Source organism: Eptatretus burgeri, chromosome 3, assembly GCF_056783735.1.
Source record: "Eptatretus burgeri isolate ZD-2024b chromosome 3, Ebu_testis_v1, whole genome shotgun sequence".
In the NCBI taxonomy this organism is placed as follows: domain Eukaryota; kingdom Metazoa; phylum Chordata; class Myxini; order Myxiniformes; family Myxinidae; genus Eptatretus; species Eptatretus burgeri.
Genome location: NC_140963.1, coordinates 18,517,831 through 18,539,646, shown reverse-complemented (window position 1 = coordinate 18,539,646; position 21,816 = coordinate 18,517,831). Strand labels below are relative to the sequence as shown.

The window sequence follows — 21,816 nt, the reverse complement described above, 5'->3', positions numbered from 1 at the left end:
CTCTGTTGAATTAATACTAGGTGGGGTTAACTCGGCCTGGCATCTTTCCGAGGTCAGCAAAATGAGTGCCAGCATGCTGGTATACTGTGTCAGAGTGGTGACCCCTCCAGAATTGTGCCGAATAGCCAAAGAGACTGCTTAGGCAGCACCAACGCTCTGCACAGAGTATGGTCCCAATCTCCAATGCCACTCTCTCTAAAAGTTAGGCATTCTTTATGGTCGATCCAAAATGCTGAAATGCAGTCATCAAACTTCCAGAAGCAAACCCTCTACACCCAACCTCCACAAGCCAGACCTCTGTCTTCCAACCCCTTGTCTCACTTTCCACATGGAGATCCTCATATTTAGCCATCTTCCTCTCATGGGCCAATTGCATCCCACTTTCTTTCAATAATAATAATAACAGATCTCTTTTCAGCAGACCACATGACGATATATGGTCGCAGGGGAGTTATGCAGATGTCATCTCGGAAGATGACAGTTGCTTCTCTCACAAGTCTGCCAAAACTCTCCAGTCTGCAGCCCCGCAGAGATGTGAAGATCTAATCTGCACCATTTTTCTCCTAGATTGGGGTGCCTCACATTGATGAATTTTATCAAATAATTTCCAAAACACGATTGTGCCTCAGCACATCGCAGCCTTCTTTTAGACTGATGGGGCACCCAGCCAGAATATGTGCCATCGTTGCCCTCTCATGACATGATACACAAAGGTCTGTCTCACTGAGCCCTCACCTCTTTAGATTGGCTGGAGAGACTACCGTGTCATAAGTTATCCCAATCACAAATTGCATCAACTTTGGACGAGTATCGAGAAGTAATCGCCATGACATTTTCCTGTTTTACTCCTTCCCAACTCGTTCATACACCTTATACTCCAATCTGCACTGCCCTTACAAACTGCTCCTCATCATGCTCCTTTACCATCAGCCTACTTACCTCTGTCCTTCATTCTTTCCCTGACAAACTAGAGACCGGTTTCAAAATTATGCTGGTTCCGATTCCTTGCCTATCAACTTGCCCTCTCACCATGTCCTCTTTCTGAAGTCTGCTCCTGGCTCGATCTACTACTTCCTCTGTCTTCCACTTCTGACCACATCTCATGGCTACTGGTTTAATTGCCGTGACCACACCATCTGTGCTCTGTCGAAGTTGCACTATCGCATTAACCCATAACTTCTTCGTGACCGAGGTAATTCCTTCTCGAGGATGTCGCAGCTTCGATTGGTGTCAGAACAGGGCAACATTTGTAAGGTTAGAGCTCAAACCCATCCATTTGTGTCGACTTGACTCTTCTTTACCGCAGTCTCCATCCACTCCACATGAGAAAGGGGACATGTCATGCATCATTAGTTGCAACTGGAGCTTCGGCACAATGACAAGCTGGTCAGATCACAAATCAGTTCACAAAATAAAGTTAGGTGCAAGTGTATGCCATCATGTACGGTGCTTGTTCCAAATTTGAATAAAATCGGACCTTGCACGTATGAGAAAAGGTTGGGGACACATTTAAGTAACAAAATGGCTGCCAGTTGGCATCTTGGATCTGATCTCGAAACAAAATGACGTGCATAAGTAAGCCATCATTCATTATCTTCGTGCCAAGTTTGATCTACATCGGTAAATGTATGTCCGAGAAATGGTGGAGGACGTGTTCAACTTCGGGGTTTTTCAACAACTAAAATGGCTGCCAGTCGGCTATCTTAGACGTGATCTCGAAAAAAAATGACATGCATATGTAAGCCATCATTCTTTATCTGTGTGCCAAGTTTGAACAACATTGGTAAATGTATGTCTGAGAAATGATTGAGGACTTGTTCGATACCTGGTTTTTTTACAACTAAAATGGCCGTCAGTTGGCCATTTTTGATCGCCTCATGAAACAAAATGATGCGCATATGTACAGCATCATATGTTGTCTTTGTGCCACGTATGAATACAATTGGTCTATTCATGTCCGAGATATGGTTGTGGACGCACGCACACACAGATATAAAAATCGAGACCAAATTTATAATCCCCTGTTTTGGACTAAGTCAAATTGGAGCGAATTATTTGAGCAGGATGCCAATTGCTAACAAACCATGGCCTAATGTTTTTCAAAACCAAAGGTTGTTATACTGCATTGACACCATAAACACTCATCAACATAATGGCAACATGTTTTTGATATTTCTGCTTGAGTTTTTAGTTGTTTTTTTTTTAGTTCTTAGTTTTTAGTATGTGCTTAGTTTTTTTATCACTTGCGAAATCGAATATTTTTCAAGTGGATTCATCAGTTGATTTTGTTAGTCTGTCTGTCTGTCAATCGCCTTGACAGACAGGTCACAATTTTAAACCACTCTTCACAAAATTTCAACACATGGTAGAGTTTGTCATAAGCAAGAAGCCTATTGTTTTTGAGGTCAAAAGGTCAACTTATGCCAAAGGTCAGCAAATCTGTCAAATTTCTAAAATCCTCAATTTTCATCTGATTGTGGGTAGAAATTTGAAAAGGATATGAGCTCACTGAATTCAACCACTTATTATTTTTGAGGTCAACCTTGGCCAAAAGGTCAACATAGGCCAAAGGTCAACAATTTAGGTGAGATTTCTAAAATCCTCAATTTTAATCCGATTGACTTGAAATTTGAAGAGGGTTTATATTTCCGGTCACTAAATTCAACCGGCCAATTCTTTTTGAAGTCAACATCGACCAAAAGGTCAACATAGGCCAAAAGTACAACAGAGGCTGCATTTCTAAAATTGTCAATTTTCATCCGATTGATTTGAAATTTGAAGAGGAGTTGCATGTTTGGTCATTTAATTCAACCAGCAATTATTTTTAAAGTCAAATTTGTTTTATGGATTTTGCAAGTTTCGTGCTCGGCACGACGACTTAACTAGTCGGGGGTTTCAAAGGCATTTTGCTCGTCGTATCTCGGCAGACCTACCCACAATAAAAACACCAATATCTCTGACTACATCATGCTTTATCAATCAGCACTCCCATCTTCCACTGCCCTAGTTTATGTATTCAAGCACATGTCCTTTTTGGAGGAACCGGCAATAATTATATTTTGTGGAACACTAATCATACGAAGCAATAATTCCTTGTAGGCTATCTCATAATTATTTCATGAGCTTTAACCAGAGGTAGAAAACCCTTTTTGGCGAACAAAAAATCGAATTTGTGATGAATTTAAACTGGCACAGCTACATCAACAAAGCAGAGTAATATGAGTTTCCTGCAATAGCACATTTTATCTGATTATGGGGTTATTTGGCTACTTCATCAACTTTATTTTTATAGTGCTGGAAGAAACATTAACAACACTCGATTGCCATGTCCGACTAATTCCACAACACATTACTCACGAATAGTTTGCTGTCGATTTCAGTGGGTGACTTTTATCTGCAGCCAAGTACTTCGACTGCAACACCGAAAGTGTTCTTAATTATAGAATGCTTATGATAAACCTCATCTTTGAACAAAAATCCTGCACAATATCCTCAACAAAATTCTTTTCCCGTCACTGTGACTTTGAAACGAGTTTAAAACACATTTTCTCTCCCCATAGCAGAACCATACTCACAATCTAATTCTTATTGACAATGTAAATTGTTGTGGTTGTATTCGAATACAATTTTAGTTTTGTGAATTCCCTTATTACCTCTGCCACCAAAGGTGAAGGAGGTTGTGTTTTCACCCCTCTTTGTGTGTTTGTTACTTGCAAAATCGAAGATTTTTCAAGTATATTGGTTCATCGATTATGTTATTCTGTCTGTCTGTCTGTCTATCATTTGCCTAAAGGTCACAATTTTAAGCTGATCTTCACAAAACTTCACCACATGGTAGAGTTTGTCATAAGGAAGAAGGCTATTGTTTTTGAGGTCAAAAGATCAACATAGGCCTAAGGTCAACAACTTTGGTGAAATTCTATGATCTTCAATTTTCATCCGATTGACTTGAAATTTGAAGAGGATTTACATTTCATGTCATTGAATTCAACCAGCAAATTATTTTTGTGGTCAACTGGGACCAAAAGGTCAGCATATGCCCAAGGTCAGCAACTAACGTGGTATTTCTAAAATCCTCAATTTTCATGCGATTGACTTGAACTTTGAAGATGCTCTATATTTCAGGTCACTGAATTCAACCACATGAAGATGCTATATATTTCAGGTCACTGAATTCAACCACCTGAAGATGCTATATATTTCAGGTCACTGAATTCAACCACCAATTATATTAGAGGTCCACATCGGTCAAAAGGTCAACACAGGCCAAATTTCTGAAATTGTCAATTTTCATCCATCCATCCATTGGGACCATACTCTGTGCAGAGTGTTGGTGCTGCCTAAGCAGTCTCCTGGGCTATTGCGTCTTAAGTGCAATACTTGACGGGTCACCACTCCAACACAGAATACCAGCAAGCTGGCACTCATTTTGTCAACCTCATAAGGATGACAAGCAGAGTATTAACCTTACCTGGTATTAATTTATCAGCTGAGTGGGATTTGAACTCAGGATCCTAGGATCCCAAGCACACCACCCTAACCATTAAGCCAACAACTGGCATATTGGAGGATAGAGCGAAGGCGTGGGGAATGGTTCCCCGGTTCCCCATCGAGGGCGTGGTTCCCCGGTAGTCGAAACCGCGTGGTTATTTAGGTAAACTGATTACACCTGGCAGGAAGACCCTCCGCTACACGGTTGAGGTATTGGCGTCCACGTTCAGCTAAGAGACCCACTGCGTTACGGAATTATCCGTGAGCGACGGCCTACAATTCCGCGAGTCTGGTTGGAGATGACGTAACTCCCCCCACCTAGTGGTCGTTCTCGCCACCGGTCCCCGGCCCGCAATAATATATATATATATATATATATATATATATATATATATATATATATATATATATATATATATATATATATATATATATATATATATATACACACAGTAGACTAGGTGTAAGTCGGCAGCGTGTAACTCGTCACTTCGCCTAAGTCGGCAGCGTCAAAAAGTCCCGAATTTATCTCATGTTAAATCCCTTTGAATAAAGGGTCATCCCTCTGTAAGTCGTCACTTCGTCTAAGTCGTCAGATGTTGTCCATTCCCACATAATGGAAACTCAAGTAAATTACCACTCCTAACTCGTCACACAGAACTGCTGCCTCGTGAGAAGCCAGATTTCATGGAATCGTGATGCTCGCTCATTGGTGTACACCGCCAGTGATAGGCTATTTATAACTGCGTACACATGTTGATCGCACTGCAGGCAGGACAATGGCGACTAAGCGTAAGCTTACAACTAAAACCTACCAAGAAAAATACGACATTATCCAGTTTTGCGAGGCAAATCCACTGATGAAGAAAACAGACATAGCTGAGAAGTTGGACATCAAACTGCAGACATTGAACGATATCTTGAAGAATAAGGGCAAGATATTTGGACAAGTGGAGAAGATCGTGAGGCCGGTGGGAAGTGTGAAATGCGTGAAATGTGTGTCCTTTGAAGATGTCGATGATGCGCTCATCATCTGGTTTCGGCAAATGTCGGCTCGGCCAAATATTCGGCCGATACTGTCTTTCGGTGGAGGATTGCCCAGCCAACATCATGGAATACAATGACCGGTTTGAATCCTTTCTCATGCACCAGATGCCCAAGAGTTTGAGGCATTCAAACATAACGGATTACTTCGCGAAGAAGTAAAGGATCGATCGAGTTTAGTGTTGAAGTCCAATCATGGTTTTATCTTGGCTTGTTTTGTACATTACCGCACTCACTTACACATAGGCATTGAGTGGTAATCATCACCACGATGACTGTGTCATGTAATTTGTCACCATACCATCACCGATGGTATACGAGTTGTCTTACAGAGTTGTTCATTATCTTTACTTTTGATAAACTGATTCATGAAATCCATCTTTGCTTGATTACTTTCCAACTCACCAACTCACCCCCACCTATGCCCCGAGGATTGTGTTTTCCTTTTGGTACAATAGCCGGCTCTCACACATATGTGTCCAGGCCACGCGCGACTTCATCCTTCACCCCACAGTCATCATGAATGTTCGCATGCACGTAAGTCGTCACATTTCTAAGTCGTCACTTTTTTCTCGGTCCCGATGGTGAAGACTTACGCCTAGTCTACTGTATATATATATATACATATATATATATATATATATATATATATATATATATATATATATATATATATATATATATATATAGTTAATTTAAACTTTCACTTAAAATCCATTTTCCTTGATCTCATGTACATGTTCATCACTAGCTCAGCTTCATTATGGTAGACAACAGCACTCGGTAGAGTGCATACCTCCACCACCAGGCTGAACAGTTTACGTTTTGTTTCCCACTGATAGGCTGGATCTGGATGCGGACCGGAACCAAAATCGAATCAGCTTGTTATTTTCACCTAACCAACTCAGCCACCAAGTTTTGTCATAACTCATCCACAACTTTTTAAGATTTCATGCTATACAGGATTGTATATCATTTTTGGCCCTAGCAGTCAATGGTAAAGAATCATGCAAAAAAATTGTAATATCCAGATCCGGATCTTCACTAAAATCTAAATTCTAAACAAGTCGTCCTTGTCACATGCCCAACCCATCCACAAAGTGTCATCCGAATCTGTCCATAACGTTTTGAGATATCTTGCTCGCAGACAGACAAATAAACAAACAGACAGACAGACAGGGACGAAAATAGAACCTCCATCCACCTTATGTGATGGCAGTGACAAATTATGGTAGATTACCAGCCCCACACTATGATAGAATATAGTGATGAATGCCATGTTTATTGTTAGCTTTAAAAAAAGTCCACAACTTTTTATGAGCACCCTGATACCCTAGTCAGGAGTCTGAAATCAACATTTTCTTAAACTTCTTCAACCTCACCAAGTAGATGGTTCTGAACCTCAGAACCAAGGCTTATTCATCCTTAACGTGAGGGGTTCTTAAACCTTTTAAATATATAATTACCACACTGCTTGCCAATTTCTCTGCCACGCAGATTCAACAGTTGACAGCCTGACACAGTGAGTTGGATTGAGAATAAGACCTCATTTGGTGTGAAACGAGCACAGGCCGTGTGAACTGTGGATATAAAATGAATATCCCTAAACATGGTCGTAGTCTGGCAAATAATCCGCATCTAAACCCCTCCATCTTTCCTCACTGCCAGACTATACTGTAGTACCCAAAGACAGCTGTTCGCCACGACCTCAGTGTAGCCTCCCCCCAAATGACTCCATTCTTAAGCACTTCCTTTTCCAGGTTATTGGGATTCCTCCCCCCTCCCCCCCAACTCCTCCCCTCCACTCCCTACCCAGGGGAAAATAACATTCCTTCCCTGTAGTAATTCTGCTACTGTAGTATATGGGAGTACAACTCTCATATACTATAGTTATAACTGCAGCATTTTGCCTGGGCCTCTATCTCACCTCTTTTCATTTGTTAGGTTGTCGGTCGCTTTGTTCCTTTTCTGTTTCATCACCACTCTACTGTTCATCTTCTTCCAGTGTTTCATTCAGGTTGTGTGCAGTTATTCATCACCACGTGTCCTTCTCCCTTCCCCTTGATCTCACTCTCACTTCTACCCTGCTGCTGGTGTTTCCCACTTTCCATTTTGTTCCCTTCCATTCTGCTCTAACTCGTCCATGTGCCTCGACCAAAGAAAGCAAGCAATGAACACTTGAACTGGCAAAGTAACCATTTGCTTTATAAAGAGACACATTCAAAAAGCATAACGTGTGCACACAGATAAAACGTAGCGATGGAACATCAAACAAATCACACACCTCGTGTTAAATTCAATCATTTCATTAAACTAATCTTATCAATATATTGATAATGAAATACACAATGCCTTGTCCTTTGTACGAATGTGAAGCATACTTAGCAGCACAGTGAAACTCACCACGTTACTCACTGTCTATCCTGTGGCTTTCAAAGGAATTCTCTCTCCCTCTCTCCTGCCAACTCATTCCACAGACCCATCCCAAAACTCCTGACTTGTTTTGAGATGCCTTTTGGCACCAATTCCCCCCAGTCTATATCGGAAAACTCTGAAATCCAATCTTTGTGCATTGTATATTAAAACGATATCTGACCTTATCTGGTGTATTTATATATGTATCTCGAAGAGTGTAGGCCCTGTCAGGACAACAAAGACTATTCAGTTTGGCCAGATATATTTCTTCATTAGGGGCCATGTCTTTTTTTTTCTTTTTTACTGGGAGCACAGATATGAGTCCCATTTATGCACTTGCTTGCGCCAATATGACAACCAAAAACGACCCTGCGCACGTGTAACAAATGGGTGGCCTCCTTGCTCTGCTGCAATGGACTCGAGTCTGGATTTACATACGTACACTTTATTAAATATAGTTACATGGCCTTTTCAAAAAGGCTTCTAAAACAAGTATCCCATGTTTGTCTGTCATTTACACAAAGGTAGTGCAAAGGAAAAGAAAATAAGGATTGAAGAAAAAAAAGAGAGTATTCAGAGAATTTTTGTGAAACAAACTGCATGAATGAAACATGTTTGGTCAGATTTTTTTTTTTGATTTACGTCTGTTGCTCTTGTCAGGAAATGAATGTGTTGTTGATGTTTAATCTTCATTCCTCAACCTGCAACTTCCTTCACCCTCCTCCCCTCATTTCCCCTTTTCCCAAAAAGAAAATTGTTTATGAAGCAAAGACATGATGCACCAAACAGTCTCTGTGTCCTAGTTCCATTCCGACACAGGATACTCTAATGGCTCACTTTTCCCAGTAAGCTGGAACTCACTTTGCCAACTTCTGAAAGATGACGGACTGAATCAACCCACCTGGTTTTGTTGCCATGGTTTGGGGCTTGAATTCAGAATCTTAACATCCTAAGCCAACCACCTTATAACCGTTTAGCCAACACTAAGCGAAAAGACAAGACGACTTGACGTTAAAATGGTGACCCGTCAATTGATCACTTCTTAAGAATTCCCTGTCATGGATTTCCTTCCTCATGAATAATTTACTTTCCAGATGAAATCAAATGAACTTGGATGATTTTGGAGGAAAGAAGTTGGGTTTGTTTTTTGTTTTTTTTAAGATGTGCCATGTCATTTTAAAAATATTTTTATATGAGAGCGGAAACATGCCACTGAGTTGAAATGACAGTGCCAAAGACAAAATGAGAAACTTTCCATAAACACGAACATGAATAAAGCATGTTCCTCTCATTATTAGACAAAAGTGAGTATTGCTTTGCAATACAAGTCCCCTACCGGTCCCGATGAATGTTCGGGAGATAAAATATTCGTTTGCGTTTAACGCACGCTCAAGCTGATACTGGAACCAAATGAAGAAGAACAACAACAACAACAACAAGAAAACATTTTTAGCCCGCCGTGTTTGGATCTATTCGGCAAAATAGAAGGAAAAGCAATTATCATTTGCTGATATCTTTTGTTAACTAGAAACTAATAAAGACACAACTAGGATAACAAACTGGAGATTAAAAAAAAATTGCTTTAACGCTCACTCGAGCCGATACCGGAACCCAAATGAAGAAGATGCTTTTCTAATTTCTGTGTTTCTAATTACTGTGTTTTGTTTGTTTCTCGGCTTTGCCTATTTAATATTAAAAATAACCCAATGTACATAGATGAAGCAAAAATGGCTTATGTGCATCTATATAATACGTCATGGTTATATTGTTATACACCTGGGATCATTCCAATTATACACCTGGGATCATTCCAATTGCACTGGGTCATGGACTAACAACCAGGCCTGAGGCCTGCCGATCTGTGCTGCCTCATGCAATGGCGGTGCATGATTTTACTGGGGTGGAGTCAGGCCAGCTGTCCAGCCAATGGGTGTAAAGCAGTGGGGTGGAGTCAGGCAAGCTGAACACTGACCCATGTATATATGTTGTATAATATATGAAGTTTTAAGAGGCCATAACTGTGAAAAATTGATAAAACACACTGAAACCCGAACTTGTTCAGTAACTTATCATAATAAAGCCATGTATCAAGTTTCAGTTGAATATGTTAAAGGGTATGGGGAAAAAAAGTCTGAAAAATCATCGGTGGGACGGACAGACGGAAGGATGGACAGACAGATTGAGAGCAAACCTATGAAACCGGTAGGGGACTAATTAAATAAAGAGCACATCGAGGCTGACAACTCCCAGAAAGAGCCCAAACAGATGTTACTGTAGAATGTAGAGCCTCCTCAGCTTTCACATCATGTGATCATTTCACACTGTACTCCCTATTCTCATTCGTCTCCGACCAGTTTCACTGGAGGGGACCATAGGTTTGCTGTCTGTCCGTCTGTCCCGTCTCTTTTTTTTCCCCATACCCTTTAAGATATTTTACCGAAACTTGGTACTTGGATTTATTATGATAAGTTACTGAACAAGTTCGAGTTTCAGGACGTTTCATCAATTTTTCACAGTTATGCCCTTCTTGGACTTAGAAAATATCACATCGGTATGGGACATGTATTGCAAAGCAATTATTGCTCTTGTTATCCTTCGTTCTGATTTCAGACTATACTACTCAACAACTACTTTAATGGCCACAATTATTCCCACCTTGTCGTGGAAGTGACAAGGAAATGGTTCCTACCCCCCCCCCCCCAAGTCTTTAAAGAAACGGCTGGCTCGGCCACTGAAGGTGAGTTTGGCCAGGATTTGTAACTTGTTATCCTCATCTCCTCTCCCAGCCCATGCTTCTGACAATCCGAATGATCGTCTGAAAATATGATTCCTGAGATACGCAAAAAGAAAACATCCGCCCGGAGCACGGACCACGGACACGTATCCAAGGCACAAAGTAGGAATGCACATCGTTTGATGCATTCAATGGAAAATGGAGGATCCCTTCTCCCCCACACTCTAAGAATAGAGATAAAATTCCTTGTATATAGCACATTATTGAACCAAATTGTAAAGATTCTAAAATCGGCAAAAGCTTCTGCTTTCAAAACCGATATTAATCGGAAGTTTGTGAAAAGAAACTTTTTTTTAAAAAAGACACTCGTGGGAGAAAACGATATGAGTAAAATATCGTTACAAAGTTTAGTGAAATGGCAAATTTGTCATAAACGAGTCGATTTTATCCATTAATAGTATACGCACTAAATATAGCAAGGAATTATGATGTAACAATAATAAGTTGAAGTTGTATTGGTGAATATCGTTGAGATTTAATGCGATGAGCTATAAATTCAAACATTGAAAGTTATCGAACACTCAAAAGTTATAGTGTGCACTTTCTCCCTCATTGATACAATATCCCCAACAGAAGTTCCAAATTAAGATATAAATAAAGGAAGTAAGTGACACTTCGTCAAAGTAAGAGAGAATGCTGAAAAACGTGTAACTTTGTTACTCTGTCCATGTTTTATCAAACACAAAAGGTCCAGTCGTTTAAAGTAATAGAATGGAACTTTTAAAGATCATAAATACTTTACAGATGTGCAAAGAAAACACCATCTGATTTGTATTTAAACAAAATCTTTTGTTTTTTTCAGTCCAATCATGACTGTGTTGACGATTCCCTCTCAAGTTAAGTCCTCGCTCGCAATTTGTTCTTCCTTCCTGTCTTCCTCATTGCTTGCTTGCTTCTCCACCCATCCCACTTCTCCAACACCTTCCCCCCACCCGAACCCCACTCCAACAAGGCACGCAATGTCTTGCAAGCACATCATGTCCTGAAGAAACCGACCTGTTTTCCTTTGCTTCCAATCTCCACACCACTTGCGAATTCAAACTCTGGATGTGCAGCGAAAGTCCAGCTCCAGCTCCTTAAGATGCTCACAATTTGGGGTCTGTGAGAGCCCCCCGGACCAGCGGAATTCCGGAGCCCCAGATACGTTGTGGCCGCAGAGGCGCTGAACTTTTCTGTGTGAAGCTGTTCGCAGGATGTGGGATGTGGGTGGGGGGTTGAGGAATGTGGGTGGAGGCAATGATTCCAAATCCAATGTTTTCGGCACCAGATATATGTATGTATGTATATATATATATATATATATATATATATATATATATATATATATATATATATATATATGTATATGTATATGTATATGTATATGTATGTATGTATATATATATATATATATATATATATATATATATATATATATATATATATATATATATATATATACATATATATGTGTGTGTACTCTGCAAGTATCATAGATATACATACTCACCTCTGAGCTGTCTAGCCTGGGTTGAAATCTTGGCCAAGCTATAAACTTCATTCTGGTGTTTCGCAGGCAGAGAAACACATCAATGGGTGTGCCACCCCTTGGACGGATATTAACTGGTGTCTCATCCGCTGTCATTCGTTGGTATGCGATAAAGATTCCACTGTGTCGTTCATGAAGAGTAGGCGAGCTATTGCCGGCACCCTGAACAAATTCCAAATTCCTGCCATGACTGACTGCTGGAAAGGCAGTGGAGTGGCAAAACGAGCCGGCATAAGCCGAGCCAAGAAACTGCTTCTGCACTAACAACACTTTCCAAAGAGTATGGTGTGTACTGTATGTTTGGTTGTGAGTACGTGCAGCATCGTCCCTGCATGGAAAAGATGGCATGGCAACACATGAAATCATCCCTGACTGCATGACTAAGAAAGTCCATCAAGTTGTGACGTCACAAAAAGACTTCATAGCACCATATTCTAGTTTTATGTCTGGTGTTGGCTTAATGGTTTGGGTGGTAGGCTTGGGATCCCAGGATCCTGAGTTCAAATCCCACTCAGCTATTAAATTAATACCAGGTGGGGTTGACTGATGGGGCCTCTCAGGTGGGGTGGGGCCTGTCATCCTTATGAGGTTGGCAAAATGAGTGCCAGCATGCTGGTTTCCTGTGTCGGAGTGGTGACACGTCCAGGATTGTACCCAATTGCCAAGGAGACTGCTAAGGCAGCACCAACGGTCTGCACAGAGTATGGTCCCAATGGATGGATGGATAGATGCTCGTTTTGAAAAAGCAACATATTCACACATCTACCATACACTACGTTTTCACAGCCATAAAAAAATCATGGATTGATATCGTTGAATTCAGAGCCTTTTATCGAATTATACAAATTATATAAATCATAGAAATCATAAAGATTATATCCTGTTCAGATGAATTATAAAATATGATTTAAAACCAAATCCTTTTAACTGTGAGCACCCCTGGTTTCTGTTACTCAGCAATTTTGGCATCAAATAAAAACATCGTATGAGCAAATAAATTAAACCAGCTTCACCGTCTCATGTTTTGTCAGATCACCTAATTTGTGTATGTGATATTGATTGGCAAGAGAAAGACACTAACCATCAGGATCATAACTGGACTGAAAATAAAAAAGGTCTCTCCTCTCTCCTCTCCTTTCTCCTCTTTCTCCTCTTTCTCCTCTTTCTCCTCTTTCTCCTCTTTCTCCTCTTTCTCCTCTTTCTCTCCTCTTTCTCTCTCTCTCTCTCTCTCTCTCTCTCTCTCTCTCTCTCTCTCTCCTCTCTCCTCTCTCCCCTCTCCTCTCTCCTCTCTCCTCTCCCCTCTCCTCTCCCCTCTCCCTCTCCCCTCTCCCTCTCCCCTCTCCCCTCTCCCCTCTCCCCTCTCCCCTCTCCCCTCTCCCCTCTCCCCTCTCCCCTCTCCCCTCTCCCCTCTCCCCTCTCCCCTCTCCCCTCTCCCCTCTCCCCTCTCCCCTCTCCCTCTCCCCTCTCCCCTCTCCTCTCTCCTCTCTCCTCTCTCCTCTCTCCTCTCTCCTCTCTTCTCTCTTCTCTCCCCTCCCTCCTCCTCTCTCCCCTCTCTCCTCTCTTCTCTCTTCTCTCTTCTCTCCCCTCTCTCCTCTCTTCTCTCTCCTCCCCTCTCTCCTCTCCCCTCTATCCTCTTTCCTCTCTCCTCTCTCTCTCTCCACTTTCCCCTCTTTCCTCTCCCTCTCTCTCCTCTCTCCTCTCTCTCTCTCCACTTTCCCCTCTTTCCTCTCCCTCTCTCCCCTCTCTCCTCTCTCCTCTCTCCACTTTCCCCTCTCACCTCTTTCTCTCTCTCCCTCTCCTCACAGCGAGTGATCTCACTGTGAAGGACGCATGCGATGCCACGCTCGAGTCTGGTTGATCAGTGCCCCCGGTGAGATACTCTTCTTGTCTCGGGGGATTTCAATGCATCAACTGGAACTGATAGGGATGGCTACGAGACATGTGTTTTTCCCCATGGGTCTGGAACTGTGAACCAGAATAGCACGAATTCCTCGACTTTGCAAGAAGTCATGGACTTAGGGTGGCCGGTTCATGGTTTCAGCACCTTCAGGCTCATTGCTGGACTTGGTATTCCAACACTGGCAGTGTGGCAAAGGAGTTTGACCATGTGCTCGTTGATGGTCGCTGGAGGATAATCTAGAACTGCAGGGTCTACCGGAATGCTCAGTTCCTCAATACTGACCACAGGCTTGCTGTAGCAACTCTGAAGCTGCAGCTTAAATCCAGGAGAATGGTACCATCCCAGCCTAAGTTGGATGTTGGAAAGCTCAAGGATGAGAGGGTAGCTGAGGAGTTTGTGAACAGGCAGAGTGGAGATTTGGGGGGTCTGGGTGCTTTGGGGGATCCTGAATATTTGTGGAGTGCCTTCAAGACCACCGTCCTTGATGTTGCCGGTGGATATCTTGGAACTCACCATCGGGCAAAGAAGAATTTTGTGTCTCAAGGGACACTGGATACCATTGACCAGAGTCGCCGGGCCAGGCTGAATGGCAGAGCTGAGCTGTTCATGGAGCTGAGGCATAAAATTGGACGTGCGCTTTGGGTGGACAAGGAGGCCTATGCGCAAGGAATCTGTGAGGGGGTAGAGCATCACCTGTGGTCGTGATTATCGTCCTGCTTTCAGGGGAATTTTCATATTGTGTTCTCCAATCCCATCCCTCGGTGTACTGCAGTGAGAGCAGAGGGTGGTTGGCTCTTCACAGATGAGTCTGAAGTGAAGGCCCACTGGGCCAGTTACTTTGAGCGGCTGAACCAGGCTGATCCACCAGCTGTTAAGTTGGATGTCAGGAGTGTAACTATCCCTATTGCGGACCCTCTGAGAGTTTCGCCAGGGCCTGCTTGCAGCCTATGTTGATCTCTGTAAAGCATTGGATTCAGTGAATCATGATGCCTTCTGGAAGATGCTTGGTCACCGTGGGGTGCCACCAAAACTGATCTATCTGATGTCTGAACTATACTCTGGTACCGAGAGTGCTGTGAGATGTGGTGATACCATCTCTGACTTATTTCCAGTTGTGACTGGAGTTCATCAGGTGTGTGCACTGACCCCCACACTTTTCAGCACTTGTATGGATTGGATTTTTGGGAGGATATCAGAGAGATCAAGTTGTGGTGCGTCATTTGGAAATGTCAAGTTCTCTGACCTTGATTTTGCAGATGATGCAGTCATCTTTGCAGAGACTTTAGATATCCTTTTGAGGGCGCTCGAGGTGCTGAATGAGGAGTCAGAGCCGCTGGGATTATGGGTTTCCTCGGTCAATACTAAGATCCAGGCTTTCAATGACATCTTGGATGCTGTTGTCCTGTCTGTACCTGTTTGTGGTGAGGATGTTGAGGTCATGGAGAGATTCACTTACCTTCGCAGTGATATTCATGTCTCTGCTAGCTGTGAGCCAGAGGTCAACAGATGTCTGGGTCGGGCCTGGGGGGGTCATGGATTCACTGGATCATGGGGTGTGGCACTGCCGGTACCTGTGCTGGAGGACCAAATTCTGAGTCTTCAGGTCCTTGGTGCTTCCAGTCTTACTCTCTGGATGTGAGACTTGGACTATGACCAGGGATCTGAGATGGAGACAATTCCTTTGGTACCAGGTCTCTTCAGAGAATCCTTGGCTATCGCTGGTTGGGCTTTGTGTCCAACGAGCGGTTGCTGAGACTCAAATGAGAATTGTTACCTGCATAGTCCGTGAGCGTCAGCTGCGGCTGCATGGACATGTGGCTCGTTTTCCTGATGCTGATCCTGCTCACCAGATTCATTCAGCGAGGGAGCCTTGTGAGTGGAGGAGGCTAATGGTCTGACCACATGCCTCCTGGTTGCAGCAGATTGATCAACATTTCAAGGAGATGGGGATGGGCCAGGTATCTGCCTGGTGGATGGCCAGATGGAGGTCCTTGGAGTACCAGCGGAAAGTGGACGCAGCGACGCGCTGCTCCGGCACATCCTCCCATACCTGACCTGACCTGACCTTTCTGTCCTCTCTCCCCTTTCCCCTCTCACTCTCCCCTCTCTGTCTCCTCTCTCGTCTCCTCTCTCTCCTCCTCTCTCTCCTCTCTCTCTCCTCCTCTCTCTCCTCCTCTCTCTCCTCTCTCTCTCTCCTCCTCTCTCTCCTCTCTCTCCTCTCTCTCCTCTCTCTTCTCTCTCTCCTCTCTCTTCTCTCTCTTCTCTTTTTTTTTCTCTTTCTCTTTCTCTTTCTCTCTCCTCTCTCCCCTCTCTCCCTCCTCTCACTCTCTCCCACTCCCTTTCCCTCTCTCCCTCCTCTCACTCTCTCCCACTCCCTCTCCCTCTCCCACTCATTCTCTCTCTGTCCAGTGCTGCTAAAGCAACCCCATGGCAATGTTTACACAAAGTGGATTGCTTTTCCCTTCCCAGCGGTAGTCAGGGAAGGAATTTGTTCATAGTGCTAGCATTCACTCACAGCTATTCTTCACCAAATATTCCATGGTTCTTTAACGTCTACAAACTCATACTGGCATTATCATACAGAGAGAGAGAGAGAGACAGAGACAGAGACAGAGTACAAACCTAGCTTATCATACATCTGAGGTGTGGTGCACCTTTTGCCTTGAAACACCAATCCAATAGTTTGTAGTTGAGTCAGCAATCGCACTCATACTACACAACCTGGACTGGACAACACAGAAGCAAGTGCGTTACCTCTGCATCACCATGTCGGATTTTAAAGACCTAAATTATGTCTACGTGAGCCAATAGGTATTGTATTGTGAAACCAAGTCCAGCCAACTTGTGATAGACTCCATACTTTTGCTGAGAAGATGATGAAGTGGTTAAAAACCTGCATATTAACTGCTGTTTGCATACTGAGTTGGAGGTGCGAGCATATTAAGCCTGATATCTGTTACAAAAAGTTCACACGATGACGTGTTCCGACAGCCCTTTCCTGGCACGATTCATAATGGAGGATCAATTCCACACTAGGTAGTTCAATGGTGAACTATCAGGACCAAATCCGACAAACTTTCGTTATTCTACTTCTTCTTTAATGGCCACTATTAACCCACATTGTGGGGTCAGCCTGGAGAAGCTTGGCCCAAATTTTCACAAACCAGCTGTCAATCCACCATACCCCAGTCTATCTAATTTTTTTCTGTAGTACGTACATGCAACAGAACTCCAGCTCTCTTACGTATCTCCTCATTCCTCAACCACTCTCTTGGTGATACTCCAAAAATCCACGGAAGCATTCTCATCTCTGTCCTCTCAAGAAACTCCTCTTCACTTTTTCTTAAACCCCATGTTTCTGCACCATTCATTATAACTGGCTTTGTACAGTCTTACCTTCAATTTAATTGGTATCCTAGCATGGACAACACCACAAACCTCCTTTCACCTTATCCATGCTGCTTCGCACTGTCTGGGACTTCTGCTTCCAAACCTCCCTTTTCCTTTAGTTCTGAGCCAAGGAGTTTTCATTTCCACTTGTTTCAGCTCTTCACCTCATCTATATACAACTGTGACCCTCTCTACTGCAGTCTTACTACAATCCTCAATTCCTGCCTCTCTAAGCTCTCTTGCCATTCCACCACTCTTCTCTGCAGCTCTTCCTTTGACTATGCTGTTGTGACTAAGTTGTCTGCAAACGGGAACTCCCATCGTCCTCTATCTCTGATGTTGTCACTCAAAACGTCCATCACTGTTTAAAAAATGGAAGGAAGTTCATGTGGAACCCTAGTGTATTCCAACCTCCACTCCAAACTCCATTGAGCTCCCATTCACTGTCCTGACCATAGTGTTGGTTCACACATTCATTTCTATCACCATCCTAACAATCTTCTCTGGTAGACCCTTCTTCCTCAAACACGAATACACCACTTCTATTGAAATCCCATCATATGCCTTCTCAATGTCCAGTGCAGCTTCTTATTTTCTTCCAGCATCTTTTCCTGAATCTGTCCACTGTGCCCCCCCCACCCCCCTTCCTTGCATGAGTCCAAACTGCATCTCATCTGTCTTCACAATCTCCCTTAGTCTTATGTCTACAATCCACTCCCAGTATCTTCAGAGCATGCTTCATTAATTTGATCCTTCTGTGGTTTCTACAGTCAAAGGTGTCCTATCCCCTTTCTGATTGAAAATTGTTGTTCTTATGCTCTTCCTCCAATCATCTGGTATATTTTCCTCACTCCACGCCTTTCAAATGAACTCTACCATCCACTTTACTCCCCCAAGCCATAACGCCTTCACAACTTCGACCGCAACTTCAATGATCCACAAGATTTCCCACTTTTTATTTTGTCATGTACTTTCTAACCTCCTCTTATTAAACCTCCCTTACTGGTCCCTCAGTTTTCTGTGGCACTCCCATGCCCTCCCTCTCTCATTTTCCACATTTAGTAATCTTTCAAAGTACTCTTTCCACCTTCTCTTGATTTACTCATCTCCAAGTAGGATCTGACCAGCATCATCTTTTACTGCACACACTCCCCAGAGAGTCCTGCTTTTGCCTCCGCCTCGCTCGACCATTTGGTTTCATTATGGCTTAATATGCGTTAGTCTTGGTTCATCATGTCGATATTTCTGGAAGTTTTCCAATTGGGTTTTCTGGTTCTTTGGAGTTTACCATTGTGGAGTACTCAAGAAATTGAATGTGGATGTTTCAGATGTCTTTTCTACCATGTCAAAGTACAAACTGTCTTTGCCTCAACATTTATAATCCCACTGGCAAGGACCCACAGAATATCCCTGCATTGTAAAATGTGATTTCAAGTCCTCAACTCCCCCCTTCACAAATTCAAGTCATCGACTCCCCACCCCCTCCAAATCCCCAAGTCATCAACCCTCTTCCCACTCCCCACCTCCCAAACCCAAAGCCTCAACCTCCCCCTCCCAACCCAAAGGCTTCAATCCCCTACCCACTTCAATCCATGAAACCCCCTCCCCATCACTCCCCCCCCAACCACAACTCCTCACCCACCACCGAAGACAACTCACCACCCTCCCCCACTGGAAGTTCTTAACCACTCCCCCAACCCCCAAAGTCTCAACCTTCCCCCAACTCTGTCCCATCTTAGCCCTGACCCCCCCCCCTTTCGAACCACAACTCTCCGTCCTCCCCTCCACCCTCCCCTCCTCCGGCTCATAAAAGCAAAGCGGCATATTTATGGTATCACCACAATCACCGAGTTTGAAACTGTCTCAATTGGAACATCCTTATCATTACTCGTCAATGCAAGGCTATCTCAGTATTCTGGTGTACTTTCAGAATAAAATCAGCTGTTTCTGTAGGTTTTCTCTGCTGGGTAGTGCATTTCCCAGCAATGAGCTGAACCATGAGCACCAAGGAGCTTTCAAAAGTCCTCTGGGCTAACATTGTGGAAAGGCACAGATCAGCGGATGGGTATCAAAATATTTCAAAGGCCTTGAATATCCGTTGGAGCACAGTCAAGACAATCATTAAGTGAATTGGTACCATCAAGACCCTGCCTAGATGAGGCTGTCCCTCCAAACTGGAAGACCAAGCAAGGAGGAGACTGATCAGAGAGGCCACCCTGAGGCCAATGGCAACTTTGAAAGAGCTACATACCTTTATGGCAAAGACTGGTCACTGTGTGCATGTGACAATATCCCAAGCACTCCACAAGCCTGGCCTGCCCGGTAGGGTGGCAAGGAAGAATTCATGACTCAAAAAAGCCCACCTTGAGTGGTGTTTGAGGTATGCAAAAAAACACTCCAGAGATTCTAAAGCGACGTGGAAAAAAGTTTTCTGGTCTGACAAAACCAGGATGGAACTTTTTGGCCGAAATGCAAAAAGTTACATTTGGCACAAACCTAACACAGCACATCACCCAAAGAACACCATCCCTACTGTGAAACAAGGTGGTGGCAGCATCATGTTATGGGGATGTTTCTCATCAGCAGAGACTGCAGCACTTGTCAGGGTTGAAGGGAAAATGGATGGAGCAAAATACAAAAAAATCCTCGACGAAAACCTGCTGCCCACTGCAAGAAAGATGAAATTGGGACAGAAGCTCACCTTTCAGCATGACAATGAACTGAACCACACAACAAAAGCTACATTGGAGTGTCTCCGAAACAAAAAGATAAATGTCATTGAGTGGCCCAGTCAGAGGCATGACCTAAATACAATTGAAAATCTGTGGCATGACCTAAATACAATTGAAAATCTGTGGCATGACTTGAAGATTGCTGTCCATCAATACTCCTCACGCAACTTCACTGAACTTGAACAGTTTTGTACAGAAGAATGGGCAAATATTGCCCAATAAAGGTGTGCAAAGTTGGTAGAGACCTATCCCAACGGACTCACAGCTGTAATTGCTGTCAAAGTTGCTTCCACCAAGTATTAAATTTGGGGTGTGGACACTTATCCAACCAAGATATTCTAGTTTGTATTTTTGATTAACTCTCTGAAATGTGTGGAATTTGTTTTTGACTTGGAAGTTGTGGGTTACAATGTCTAAATAAAGGTGGAAAAGTCTCATTTAATGCAATTTAGTTACAGGCTATAAGGCAACAAAAGATGAAAAATTTGAAAGGGGGTGTAAACTTTCTATTGGCACTGAATGTGGAAAAGTGAAGTATGTGTCATTTGGTGCTTAATTAAATGAATTGGGAAACATATATGAATGCACCTGCACTACAAGATCACTCACATAATATGAGGTCATGAAACAACATGTTAAGTACAGTACAGTACAGTACAGTACTCATATGCATTGCAGCCTCCAACCAAAGCAGCCCCATTCAGAGCTGGAATTTAAAATTTGGTCAGGGGGCCTCCATACAAGGGCCCACTCTTTCTGCTCAGGTTCCGAATCATACAATAATTTGAGAGGCATCTATTTATTGGTGTGTTTATATGTGTGTTTGACTTCTATGCACTCCTAAACCGTTGGATAGAATGATTTGAAAACTGATGGTTGTACTCAGAGTGTGCACAGGGAAGTTTTAGGTGGTTAAAAAAAAATTCATATGGCATCGTGCTGATCCCAAAGGGAGAGGGTATTACAAGTCAAACTAAGATATACCAATACTGCAGGAATTACACCCTCAGTGAGGTTGGGTTCTTTGCTCGGGTTCTTATAATCCTTAAAACTGACTATCCCAAAAGTGACATGAACCAACCAAACAAATGCAACAATGACATCGGATTTAAACATGAGATATTTACAACTTTGGGTTTTATAGTTTAAATAAAGGTGACGTTTTGTTCAGTAATTAATTCAACATGCATTACTCCATCCTTTTTGTTGCCTCTGCATGCCCTTTAATCATTCCTAAATGATGTTGCAAAACATAATCATCCCAAAATGGTGTTGTGAAAGATAATCACGACATGTGTTCTATCCGTCCGTGCCCGCATGTAGAATCAAATCCCATGTTTATGACATCCTTTCTTCGTTATTTAACACTACTTTATTTGATTACTGGAATATAAGATCCGTCGTTTCGCTGACGGGAATATTAATCTTTGCTGTGATGGATAAATCAATAGGGCAAGAAGAAAACGTATTCCTGGTAGTGTGGGGATAACCGGCATCATAAGTTGGTGTTTTCAGTTTCGCC

At 42.9% G+C, this 21,816-nt stretch overlaps 1 pseudogene across 1 annotated transcript in view; it reads right to left on the bottom strand.

Annotated features, from left to right (window-relative positions):
* The window catches only part of LOC147029484 (gap junction gamma-1 protein pseudogene), a 30,892-nt pseudogene extending 18,966 nt beyond the window's left edge, over positions 1 to 11,926 (bottom strand). Inside the window, exon 1 of the transcript XR_015055687.1 lies at positions 11,741 to 11,926. The product of XR_015055687.1 is annotated as a gap junction gamma-1 protein pseudogene (transcript). The remainder of the gene's footprint in view (positions 1 to 11,740) is intronic.
* Positions 11,927 to 21,816: the final 9,890 nt, after the last annotated feature.